Source organism: Mus musculus, chromosome 10 (assembly GCF_000001635.26).
Source record: "Mus musculus strain C57BL/6J chromosome 10, GRCm38.p6 C57BL/6J".
Taxonomy (NCBI): Eukaryota; Metazoa; Chordata; class Mammalia; order Rodentia; family Muridae; genus Mus; species Mus musculus.
Genome location: NC_000076.6, coordinates 12,833,989 through 12,846,857, shown reverse-complemented (window position 1 = coordinate 12,846,857; position 12,869 = coordinate 12,833,989). Strand labels below are relative to the sequence as shown.

The 12,869-nt window shown below is 45.0% G+C and overlaps 1 protein-coding gene and 1 pseudogene across 8 annotated transcripts in view; one reads left to right on the top strand and one right to left on the bottom strand.

The window, feature by feature from the left end:
* The window catches only part of Utrn (utrophin), a 487,702-nt gene that overhangs the window by 23,031 nt on the left and 451,802 nt on the right, over positions 1–12,869 (top strand). The gene's annotated exons all lie outside the window — the stretch shown is intronic.
* On the bottom strand, positions 317–838 carry Gm7525 (annotated as a pseudogene).

The window sequence follows — 12,869 nt, the reverse complement described above, 5'->3', positions numbered from 1 at the left end:
TTTCTCAATTAGTGATCAAGGTGGGAGGTCCCCTTGTGAGTGGTTGCCATCCCTGGGCTGGTAGTCTTGGGTTCTATAAGAGATCAAGCTGAGCAAGCCAGGGGAAGCAAGCCAGTGAGTAACATCCCTCCATGGCCTCTGCATCAGCTTCTGCTTCCTGACCTGCTCGAATTCCAGTTCCTGACATCCTTTGGTGATGAACAGCAATGTGGAAAGTGTAAGCTGAATAAACCCTTTCCTCCCCAACTTGCTTTTTGATCATGATGTTTGTGCAGGAATAGAAACTCTGACGAAGACACAGGGGGCTGGAGGTGGCTCACAAAGGTTTGTCTTCCAGGGAAGTGATGGCTCTGCCACCTAGTTTCTCTGCCAGGGTGCCGCGGTCTTTGACTGCCTCCTCGTAGCAGTTAGCTTGTAATTCATGCTTGATTCCTGTTACCTTCTTCTTCTTGATGGCATCCTTGGAGCTGGCACAGATCATTTTGGTCTTAATGGGTGCACTCTCAGGGGCCCAGAAGATGACCACCAGGTCTCATAGGTTGCATCATAGAGCGCGTAGCGGCAGCATCTCGACAAAAGTGGTGTAGGGGTCGTCCACAGTCTGCCCTGCATCTCGTACCTTGCCCTCCCCCGGGATGATGTTCTTCTTGTCCTCACTCAGGAAAAAGAGCACTGCCTTCCTGTGTTTCTTCACTTCTTCTGGCTTGGAGGACTTGTGAACTTTCATGTCATTGAACACCTTGATCAGAGACAGCCACGCCAGAGGCCATGTTTCCAGAAACGAAGACAGAAAGGGCTACTGAAGAACTGAGCCGCCACAGCAGCTGCTGGGATCTGACTGAACCAATATATAGTTTTGTTTTGTTTTTTTAAAAAATACTTTGGCTTATGCGCATTTTATTGGAAAAATTTCCCAGTTCTGATACATGTTCTTTTTGTAAAATATAGTTTTACCATATATATATGTGTATTTATTTATTTTCTCTGTCTCTGTCTCTCTCTGTGTACAAACACATGTGCCTCATTCTCACATGTGGAGGTCAGAGGGCAACTTTTGTGTATTGATTCTCTCCTACTTGTGGATCTGGGGATCACACTCAGGTTGTCGCGCTTGCTGTCGTGGACCCGTAGTCACTGGGCCTCCTCTCTGGGCTATGATTATGTTCTTCCAGGAGATCTATGCTCTAAGAGTTAAGTTTTAGAGAGGAAGGCATGATGTGTAACTAGGGTTCTGTGTTCACGGTACTAATATCATTCCTGATGGAGATTCCGATGGTAGTACGCAGCTGGGAGTTCTGTGGCTCACATCGTTGCTGTCACTCCAAGTCCCCCTTACTTTGGCCCTTGTTTTCCTAGAACCAGTCAGTCACTAGATTGCTCAGATGACACAAGGTGAGAAGACACAAAGTGTGAAGGACAGAATTTGTGATCTTGTTTGACCCAGTTTTGCATATAATGAATTTTTATTTGTTGACAAATCTTTCCCTTTTGCTAAAAGTGGCAAATAATCAGACATAAATTACTAATTAACAGCCTGGTTGAGGTTTTAGTTATTTATGTTTTAATTAGTGAAACTTGTGCTGCATCAGGCTCTGGTAGGGTTGGTATCAAAATCTTTTTTCTTTTTTTTTTCCTGATGTGAAGAAAATGTCTTCATAACCCTGTTTTCAATAGCCAGGCATGGAATGACGACTGAGTCAGTGTATTGGAAGGATATTAGTGGGTTGCCAACATTGCCCTTTAGCCAGTCATACTTTTTTTTTTTTTTCAAGAGAAAGGATCTCCCTGTGTAGCCTTGGCTGTCCTGGAACTCGAAGGTTGGCTTTGAACTTATAGATATCTGCTACCTCTGCCTCCCAAGTACTGGGATTAAAGGCATGTGCCACCCTCTACCTTCATCCCCCACATGATGCGTGCTTTTAATATCAGCACTTGGGAGGTAGTGGCAGGTGGATCTCTGTGATTTGGAGGCCAGCCTGTCCTTATGTAGTGAGTTCTACACCAGCCAGTGAGACACTGTTTTAAAAGGACAAACATATAAAGGCCTAGTTAGTAAAATGATGCCAGTTTTTCTTCTAGATGCATCTTTGACCATTGGTTCAGAATGATAGGGGTTTAGTTTCACGCTCCCACATGTAGACTTCTAGTTCTCCCAGAGCCAATTCTTAAGATGCTATCTTTTCACCACCACATGTTTCTGAGAGCTTTGTAAATCATGAGGTGACTATGGCTGTTGGGTTTGGTTTTGGGCCTTCTGTTCTGCTCTGATGGTATATGTGTCTGTCTTTATGACTACATGGCACTGCAGTGTAATCTGAGACCAAGCATTGTCATACAGCCAGCACAGTACTTTAGCATTACTTTGGCTATTTGGGGTCTTTTGTGCATTTATGCAAGTTTCTGATTGCTTCTTCTGGTTATGTAGAGAATATTACTCAAACTTTGATAGGGATTACATTGTATCTGGAGATTGGTTTCACTAATACAGCCATTTTTGCAGCATTAATTCTGCTAATTAATTCATGAGCATCTTGCCTTATCTTTTGGTGTGTTCACTTTGTTGCAGCCAGAGGACAACCTCTGTTGTTCTTAAGGTGCTATTTACCTATGTTTTTGGAGAGAAAGCCTCTCGGCGGCCAGGATATCACCTAGTAGGCTACCTGGTCAGTGTGCCTTGGAGATCTCTGCCAGTCTGCCTGGTGTTGTTAGTCTCCTGGTATCATGAGTATGTACCTAGTAATGCCTGGCTTTCCTCTCTTCCTTCTCCTCTTCTTCTCTCCTTCCTTCCTTTCTCCCTCCCTCCCTCCCTTGATCTCCATCTTTTGGTGATAAAACTAAGGGTCTTAAGTGTATAAGCAAATATTTTATTGACAGAGTCATTAATTTTGCATTCTTAGATAGTTTTAAAAATTGCTTTTCAAACACTGCTAGCCATTTATGAATGTATGTATGTATGTATGTATGTATGTGTAAGTTTGTTACTGGGATAGCCAAAGCTACTGAGTATGTTGGTATGCTCTGCTACTTTACTGGCTGTGTTTATTAGTTCTAGGAGTTCTCTGGTGGAGTCTTCAAGTATCCTAAATATGAAGAACAGTGGGGGACATTATGATGGAAAAGAGAAAGGAGCAAGATATTTGAAACAATAACTAAAAGTAAAAAAGAAGGAAGAAAGTTTCCCAGTAATGAAAAGGTTCAAATATAAAATTGTTTGGGTGTAAGAATAAGAAATAAAAAAGCCCAATATGGTCAAGTTGCAATACTGCTGCAGGTGGGGCACAGAGGAATATAAAAAAGGGAAGAAACGGGACAAAACATTGGAAAAAGAAGAGAGGTAAATCATGTGTGGGGTGGCGTTGCTGTGGCCAGCTGAGCCTGTGACTGTTGCTCTTGGTTTCTGCTGATGCTGAGTGTGTGGTGGCCAAGGGTTTGCTGGTGGCTGGTGCTTCCTTCAGCTCCGTAGCTTTCTTTTGTAGGAACCCATGCCTTTGTGCTGAGTGGGTCCTTTTACTCTCCCCCACGACCCCAGATTGTACTCACTGGGTGGCTGGACTTCTAGCCAAGAGTTGTCTCCAGATTTTTGCAAGTGTGCAGAGAAGCAACTGCCATGGGTCTATGTCTACATGTAGAGGACCTAACTTTGTCTTTTTTTTTTTTTTTTCTGTGCATTTAGATTTTTCAAGGAATCATTTATTGTATATTATCAGTGATTACATTTCACAGCAAAATTAAATTAAACACACACTTTGGACAAACATGAAATGGAAGTCAAATCTGTCATCCAAATGCCGAGCTGAGTCTTCCTTCTGTTTTTTTAGGCTGCAGTAGTGGATCATGATTCCAGATTAATGCAACGGATTATTCCTTACATGTGACAGTTGTTTCCACAACAGGCCCTCGTGTGGGCTCCTCTCGTTCCTGTTGAGCTCTTTCCTTTTGCTCTGCTCTGTCGCCCGATGTCATCTATTCCCACGTAAAAGGAAACTCTGAGCCCAGTCCTCCAGTATCAGGCACCAATTGTATATACCACAGACATTCACTGGTATGAACTGAGGCTCGGTCATGACACAGGGTGAAAGTTCCTGTCCTCAGACACCCCATGACTTCATACTCTGAAGACTTCCTGTGAGTAAAAATCTCCCTGCTGAAGAGATGGCTCCTGTTGCTGGAGTGTAGCAGTCACTGCAGTTTTGGGGTTCCTGGGCTCTTCAGCAGTGTGTGGAAGTTAGTAAGCTCTAGAGACTACCCACCTTGTGACCTCAGGCTCAGAGCTATCAGACTTCAGAGTTAGTCTCAGTTGATGAGATGTGCTCCTGTCTATCAAGGGTGGGAGCCCTCTCTTCCTAGCCACTTCCCTACATGGGCCAGCCTTCTGCCAGCCGCACCCTACAGCCCAGCAGAATTGGGCTCTCCTGTTCTCTGCCACCACATCCCCAGACCATTCCTCACTCTGCAGATATGGGATACCAACTTGAAACTCCCTCACCTGAAATTGCTCCGTGTTCTCAGGTCTCCAGGGTAGCTCAGCTGTTAATAACAGGTTCTCTCTGGAGATGGTGCCAGCTGTGACGCTTCGGGGCAGTCAAAGTAACAAAATGGGATTTATTACCATTACTTGTCCTGGAAGGATCACCGTCACCAAGACCCACCCCCCCCCAGCCTCCCACCTCCCCCCCCCCCGCCCCCAGTTGGATTTGAGTCTTGTGAGGGCTGAGGGCTTGCTTGTCCTAGGGGTGGGACAGCTTGTCCAGCCCCCCCCCCCCATGTGGTTTCTGCTCCCCTTTCCACTGCTAGGAAGCAGCTTTGCTGAGGGCGTGTTCAGCTCTTTCTAGTGTATTCTGCTGTCCTTTCCTTTACTTCCTTTGTGAATTTCTGCAGCTTCCCTTCCTCTGTTTTTGGAATAGTCCCTTTAGCTCTGCCTTTCTCCTTTACTCCTAGCCATCGTGTGACCTGCTGTGACTTCCAGGATCTCTTGACCCTGTGAACTCTGGAGAATGTGACGGTGGCAGCCACACACTCTTCCTTTTTGGGCAGGAAGCAGAGTGAAGTGCAGCTAAATGTGTGTCTTTTGTGTGTGCAGTGCATGTATGCGAGTGTGTGTGTGTGTGTGTGTGTGTGTGCGCATTGGTGCTTGCTGAGGCTGGACGATGATGTTGGGATGTTTCTCACTTTCTCTCCCATCCTGTTGCCTTGAAACTGGGTCTCTTCAGTGAACCAAACACTTCCTGTTTTGCTAGGCTCTCTGACCCACCTACCTCTTAGGATCTGCCTGTCTCTGTCACTCAGCGTTGAGGTTATAGGTACACATAGGCATGCCTGGATTATTAAATAACTTGAAATTTTTATTTATTACTCATGTGTGTGCCTCTGTCTGTGTGTGTGCTCCTGTGTGCGTGCGAGTGCACCCCTGCTTATGCATGCACATGTGTTGGTAGGATGCTGTGCACACGTGTGAGGTCAGAGAACAACTTCACGGAGTTTGTTCTGTGGGTTCTGAGGGTCAACCTTGGGTTCCCAGGCACATCATCAGGTGTCCAGTCCCTTATTCCCTTAGGCATCTTGCCAGCCTGGCCTCTACGCCTGGCTTTCATGTGATTTGAACTTCCGTCCTCATGCTTACAAAGCAAAGACATTTAGCTGCTTTACCTCTAAACCCGTGCTTTTATTTCTTAAATATGTCCACTCTATCTGGATCGGTTGTTGTTGTTTGCTTTGAGCCAGGGTTTTGCCATGCAGTTTATGCTGCTTTTAGATGAAGCTCCTCCTTCTGGTGCTCCCTGAGGACTGGGGTGGGAGTACTGAGTACTGGGGTGAGAGTACTGAGGACTGGGGTGGGAGTACTGAGGACTGGGGTGCAGGCAGAGGCTGTCATTCTGGGCCCCTCCTGTTTGTTTTTGATGCCTTTAACTTAGAAGAACATCTGAGAAAGACTAAGCACTTTCAGCTCACTTCATGGATTTTGGATGATCTGGCTCATTTGCATATGAAATTCTTTTATCTTTATCTTCTGTTATTTACTGACACAGTTTTCTGGAAGGATGTTTGAAATCATGACTGCTTCTTTTTTTTTTTTTTTTTTTTAATTAGGTATTTTCCTCATTTATATTTCCAATGCTATCCCAAAAGTCCTCCATACCCTCCCCCCCACTCCCCTACCCACCCACTCCCACTTTTTGGCCCTGGCGTTCCCCTGTACTGGGGCATATAAAGTTTGCAAGTCCAATGGGCCTCTCTTTGCAGTGATGGCCGACTAGGCCATCTTTTGATACATATGCAGCTAGAGTCAAGAGCTCTGGGGGTACTGGTTAGTTCATAATGTTGTTCCACCTATAGGGTTGCAGATCTCTTTAGCTCCTTGGCTACTTTCTCTAGCTCCTCCATTGGGAGCCCTGTGATCCATCCAATAGCTGACTGTGAGCATCCACTTATGTGTTTGCTAGGCCCCGGTGTAGTCTCACAAGAGACAGCTATATCAGGATCCTTTCAGCAAAATCTTGCTAGTGTATGCAATGGTGTTAGCGATTGGAGGCTGATTATGGGATGGATCCCTGGATAAGGCAGTCTCTAGATGGTCCATCCTCTTGTCTCAGCTCCAAACTTTGTCTCTGTAACTCCTTCCATGGGTGTTTTGTTCCCAATTCTAAGAAGGGGCAAAGTGTCTACACTTTGGTCTTCATTCTTCTTGAGTTTCACGTGTTTTGCAAATTGTAACTTATATCTTGGGTATTCTAAGTTTCTGGGCTAATATCCACTTATCAGTGAGTATATATCATTTGAGTTCTTTTGTGATTGTGTTACCTCACTCAGGATGATGCCCTCCAGGTCCAACCATTTGCCTAGGAATTTCATAAATTCATCCTTTTTAATAGCTGAGTAGTACTCCATTGTGTAAATGTACCACATTTTTTGTATCCATTCCTCTGTTGAATGGCATCTGGGTTCTTTCCAGCTTCTGGCTATTATAAATAAGGCTGCTATGAACATAGTGGAGCATGTTTCTTTCTTACTAGTTGGAACATCTTCTGGATATATGCCCAGGAGAGATATTGCGGGATCCTTCGGTAGTACCATGTCCAATTTTCTGAGGAACCGCCAGACTGATTTCCAGAGTGGTTGTACAAGCTTGCAATCCCACCAACAATGGAGGAGTGTTCCTCTTTCTCCACATCCTCGCCAGCATCTGCTGTCACCTGAATTTTTGATCTTAGCCATCATGACTGCTTCTTACAGTACCCCTCCTCCATGATGTTTTTATTTTCTCTCCCCTCCACCCCTTCCTTTCCTTCTTACTGGAGGAGGCATGATGCTTTGTTCTTAGCTGTGATCCTGAGCGTTGTCTGACATTGCTGTGCTGCCTGCTAAGTCTAACTTGAAACTGGTTGATTTAGACCATGTGCAAATGCACTAGGTGGATAGATTTTTAAACTGTGTGGCAAAGAAACTTCAAAATGCAGTGACTCAGATAAGGTTAACATTAATTTTTCTCATCTTATTGGTCAGCTTTCATGCACTGCTATGCTCAGCAGGGTCTCTCGGGACTCAGGGTCCCCTCTTCCTTTTTTTAAAAAAAATAACTGACTTATTTGTTTGTTTGTTTGTTTATGTGTAAGTATGTGTGCCTATGTGAGTTTACGTGAACCACATTTGTGCCCAGAAGAGGGGGTTGGATCTGCTGCTCCTGGAATTAGTGTTGATTATGAGCCCACCAATATGGGTGTTGGGAACTGAACTCCTGTCCTACTGAAGAACCAACAGTATGTGCTCTAACCATTGAACTATCTCTTCAGCCCCAGGGTTCTTTCCTGTTTTCTAGTCCTTCTACTCTTGTCTATGTTGTATAGTCCATGAAGAGGGAAGAAGGGAAACTTAAAAAGAAAGAAAGAAGTCATTTCCCTTTTTAAAGGCTGGCAGGAATAGGTGGCTGCCCTGGCTGTAGCTAACTCACGTAGCTTCATGTATCTGCGAGGGTGGTTGAGGAATCTGCTCTGTGGCATGCAAGCCAAGTGTTCAGTTATAACTGGGGGTTGCAGGAGGCAGGATTTTTGATGGAAAGAAAAAAGAGAATGGAAAATAACAAATATACTTGCAAGTTAGGGAGCCAGACGTGATTGAACTACAGCCCATCTGAGACCTGTGCCCAAGCATAGCACAGGGAAGCTGGAGTCAGTTCGTAGGCTTTGCCTTCTCTTGGTGGCGCAGCCCTGTCCTAACCCACCTCTGCTCACCTGCTTCAACTTCCATCTGTAAAGCTGGGGTGGTGCGCACCTTTAATCGCAGCCTTTGGGAGGCAGATGCGGGTAGATCTCTGTGAGTTCTAGGGCAGCCAGGGCTACCTAGACCTGTCTAAAACAGAACAAAACAAAGCAAAACAAAAACCAAGCAAAACAACAAATACACATTGGCCCTGACCCATGTGTAAGCATTGGTGTGGTCCAGCCCTGGCTGGTGAGTACAGGGCTCATTTAAGCAGATTGCGGAACTTGGGTCGGTACTGCAGAAGGAGATGCATGGGTTTCTGTGCTTGGGCCTGGGTATGTGTGTCTGCTAGATTCTGAGATCGCTATGGGTCAGAAAGGGGAAGAAGGGGTCAGAGAGAAGGGCCTCTCACATGTAGGGTTTAGGGCAAGGATTCTTTCTTGTCTTACAAAGAAAAATTATCCAGTGAGTTCTCCAATTGAGCCACTTTCCTGATATTCTCATTTCATTAATATTAATATTCATAGTCATTTATAGTATGCATATTACTTACTTATCCATCCAGAGTAGCATAACTGTGTAGCATAAATCGAGTGTCATTTTAATAGAGGTACAGGGAGGGAAGGGACAGGGAAGGAGGCTAGTGAATAGTCACTTATTTAGCTTAGGGTTCTCAACAGCTTAAGGCAAAAAAACCAAAATCTTTTGAGTGGCCCTTGTGACTCAATGGCAGCCTGCCCAGACCAGAGGGAGCCAGTGCTGGGAGTGAACACTAGATTCACTTTGAAAAGTCTAGAAATGAAAAGCTGCTACTCAAGGCATAAGAATGTACCTGATGGCTCCAGACCTGGGAGCCAGTGAAATCCTGCAGCATGTCTGGCTCCCCTCCGGCTCCCATGGTCTCTCTCTGAGCATCCCAGTGGCTCCTCCCATTCACTCACTCTGGTCACTGACTTGGAAGAGACCAGGATACTTCTTCTAAGCTGTCTCAGGGTTGAGCCACTGCTGTGCTCAGGGAGGCCAGGCCTTAATGTGCTTGTGATAAGCCTTTGATGTTGATGAAGGGGTGGCGCACGCCTTTAATCCCAGAAGAGACAGGAGGGATTTCTGAGTTCGAGGCCAGCCTGGTCTACAGAGTGAGTTCCTGGACAGCCAGGGCTACATAGAGAAACCCAGTCTAGAAAAACAAAAACAAAAAACAAAACAAACCAAACAAACAAACAAACACTGAGAGAGAGAGAGAGAGAGAGAGAGAGAGAGAGAGAGAGAGAGAGACTCTAACCTATAGAATGTACTTGGTTGACCAGGGAGCCTCTTTCAACTTGGGACCATGGCATGGTATAGACTATTAATTGCTTTTCTTCTGTAAGTGTACAGATGGTTGTGAGCCATCAGGTGGTTGCTGGGAATTGAACTCAGGACCTTCAGAAGAGCAGTCAGTGCTCTTATCTGATGAACCATCTCTCCAGCCCTTAATTCCTTTTCAAAATTCTTGGAACTGGGACTATGGGTGATAGTAAGCTTGTGTTGTGATTCTATCCTTTTCCCTTAAAACAGAACCAAACCAAACCAAACCAAACCAAACCAAACCAAACCAAACCAAACCCCAAACCAGATAAGGGGTCTGAGGGTTAGTGGCTTACCCAGCCTCCCTTGGTAAAACAGTATGCTTGCTTTGTGAAATCAATTATGTTTAAATCAATATTCCTTAGTCTTTCAGTGGTGGGACTTAAACCCAGAGTCTCCCACATACTAGGACAGTCCCTAAACTTCAGCCATTCTCCCTGCATTTTGCTTTGTTATCTAAAGTTGCTAATCTGCTTGTCAGAAACTTTAGAAAGTAAGCCTGCTTTGTAGAAAGGCAGCTTCGTACTTTGTAGAAGTATAGCGGGAAAGGGCCTTCGATTGTCACTATCTGCTGTGATCTTGTTTCCGGAGGAAAAACAGGACAAGAACCAGGTCCTTGGCCTGTCTGTCCGTCTTCCTCTTTTTGCCTTGTGGCTTCTCCTTGTGCCTACTCCTTGAGGCCTGACAGGGCAATCGGTCAGGGCACTGTGGTGGACTCCACAGCAGTGTGGGCAGCTATGGTGAGAATGTGGCCAAGTGGGTGACTTGTGTTTTGGGGCTGGGTGTGGGTAGAAGAGAAGGCTTGGCTTGATTGAGATTGTGACACCCTCTGGGGCTGGCAAACTCTAACCTCACATTTCTGTTCTCACTAGGCGATGGGCGTTAATCTGCTCACCCGCTTGGCAGTGCTTTGTTTTAGAGAATATTAGGTCAGGCCATTGTCTCTCAGTAGACATTTGGACAAGGTAGCCTTGCAGGAGAGACAGTGCCATGGGCATTCTCATGTCCTTGTTTATGCCATTGTGCCAGTGGGAGGTCAGTCCTACCTGCCACCGGAGAAAGCCATCCAGCAGGGGCCAGCCTGCCGTGCATGAGTTCAGACAGTGCGGCACCAGCAGGAACCTGCCTGGAAAGAAAACACTTGTGGATGGCACAGCCCTGGGGATCGCCCACGGTCTTAGGCACAGCTGTTGTATTGCCACTTGACAGGTGAGAACACAGCCCTGTGAGCTCATGATGGTTTGAAACTGGTCCTATTGCTGGCCTAATCAGATCTTAATGGAAGAGGCAGCTAAGGTGATTCAGGATACGTTTTCCCCAGGTAGTCCTTTCTTCAGTTTTTTTTTTTTCTCAAGTCTGTGCAGGGGTGAGGGAGGGGTTGGGGGGAGAAGGGAAGGGCCTGGGGAGATGGCTCACTGCGTAAGTGCTTCCCATAAAAGCTGGAGTACCTGGGTTTGGTACCCACACCCACGTCAATGCTGAGCAAGATCTCTGTGATGGCTAATCGTGGTTGTTAACTGACATACCTGGGAAGAAAGAATATTGATTGAGGATAGCATCCATCAAATTGGTCTGTGTGCATGTCTGTGTGGGTTGGTATTTATCTATCTATCTATCTATCTATCTATCTATCTATCTATCTATCTATCTCTTTCTCTTGAACTTTCCCCCTTTCTTTAAAGATTGATTTATTTTTATTTTATGTGTATGAGTGTTTTCTCTGCATGTATGTAAGGACTCCACATGCATGCAGTGTCCAGAAGTGGATTACTAGTAACTGAAGTTACTGATGGTCATGATCTGCCATGGGAACCAAACTTGAGTCTTCTGTAGGAGCAACAAGTGCTCTTAACCACTGTACCATCTTTCTAGTTCTTGGGATGCAGGACATCTTCTTGATTGTTAATTGGTGTATTGGGGCCCAGCCCACTGTGTACATTGCCATCCCTTGGTAGGTGGGTTTAGGCAGCACAGTAAAGCCAATTGATCAAGCCAGAGAAAGCGAGCCTGTAAGCAGTATTCCTCTATGGTTTCTGCTCAGGCTCCTGCTTAGCCTTCTCTGGGGGATGGACTGTAAGGTGGAGTAAACCCTTTCCTCTCCAAGTGACTTCTGGACGTGATGGTTATCATAGCATCAGAAACTAAAGCAAGATAACTTGTGTGCCTGTAACCCTAGCATTGGAGACTGGCAACAGGTGGACCCAACAGGTGGAGCGTGGGAGCAAAAATGGCAAGCCTTAAGGTTCAGTGGGACACCCTCCTTCAAAAGGGAAAGTAGAAAGGAATAAAGAAGACTTCTGATGTTCTTCTTTGGGCTCTGCATACGTATGACATGGGCAAGTGTAGGCACATACATGTCTGCAAATTACACGCAGACAACCTGACACACACACAGACATACATGCAGTGGAAAGAGCATTCCACTGTGGGACTGTGGTTGTAGCTCAGTGAAATACAGCTCTGTCCAGCAGAGCTTTGGATTCTATCTCCCAGTATTAATTAAAAGAAAAAAGAATGAAGCGGAAGAAGAGAAAGAAGAGGAGAAAGAGGAGGAGGAAGAAAAAAGAGGGGAAGGAAGAGAAAGGAGGAAGAAGAGAAAGAGGAGGAGGAAGAGAAAGAAGAGGAAGAGGAAGGAGAAGAAAAGAAAAGATTATTGGTTCCTCTTTAGATATACATGGTACTTGGTGGCTCTTACTGACTTCATGTAGTTGAATCACAGTGAACTCTGAGTTGGGCTATGTACCTGTGTTGAGAGAAAGCCTAGGCAATTGGAAGGGTAAGCACATTGGTCTGTGGGGTTCTTTGTTAGTGCTGTTTTCATTTACATTACTTTCTTTGAAAATTAAACACAATCTGTTAATCTTTTACTTTATGTAATACATGAGTCTAGGAGTCTTAGCCAATGTCCTATGGGAAGTGTCTGGAGACATATTAACTTTTAAAACTTCAGTCAGTTATTTACAGCATAAGAGCTAGGAACATGGGAACTGATTGCTTGCTTGCTAAATACCTAGACTGTGAGGAAAATTCATTTTAAATGGAGAAAATATTTCCTAAAAAAGTCGAGGGAGGTAGAGAGCTAGGTAGGAGATGAACCTTCCCAGACTTTTGTCTCATTTATACTTGTCATTAATTCTGTGGGGAAGATACAGTTGTTTTTCTTTCTAGAAATTACTCAGATTTTGAGTTTATCGCCACTCACATTCTAAATTCATCCAGAGATGATTTTGAAAACGAGAGAAAACCCAACAAAAATACAGAGAAAAGAAATAAGTATCTTGTCACTAAGTTAAGGTCAAAAGGCTATCAAAACACACCCACACATA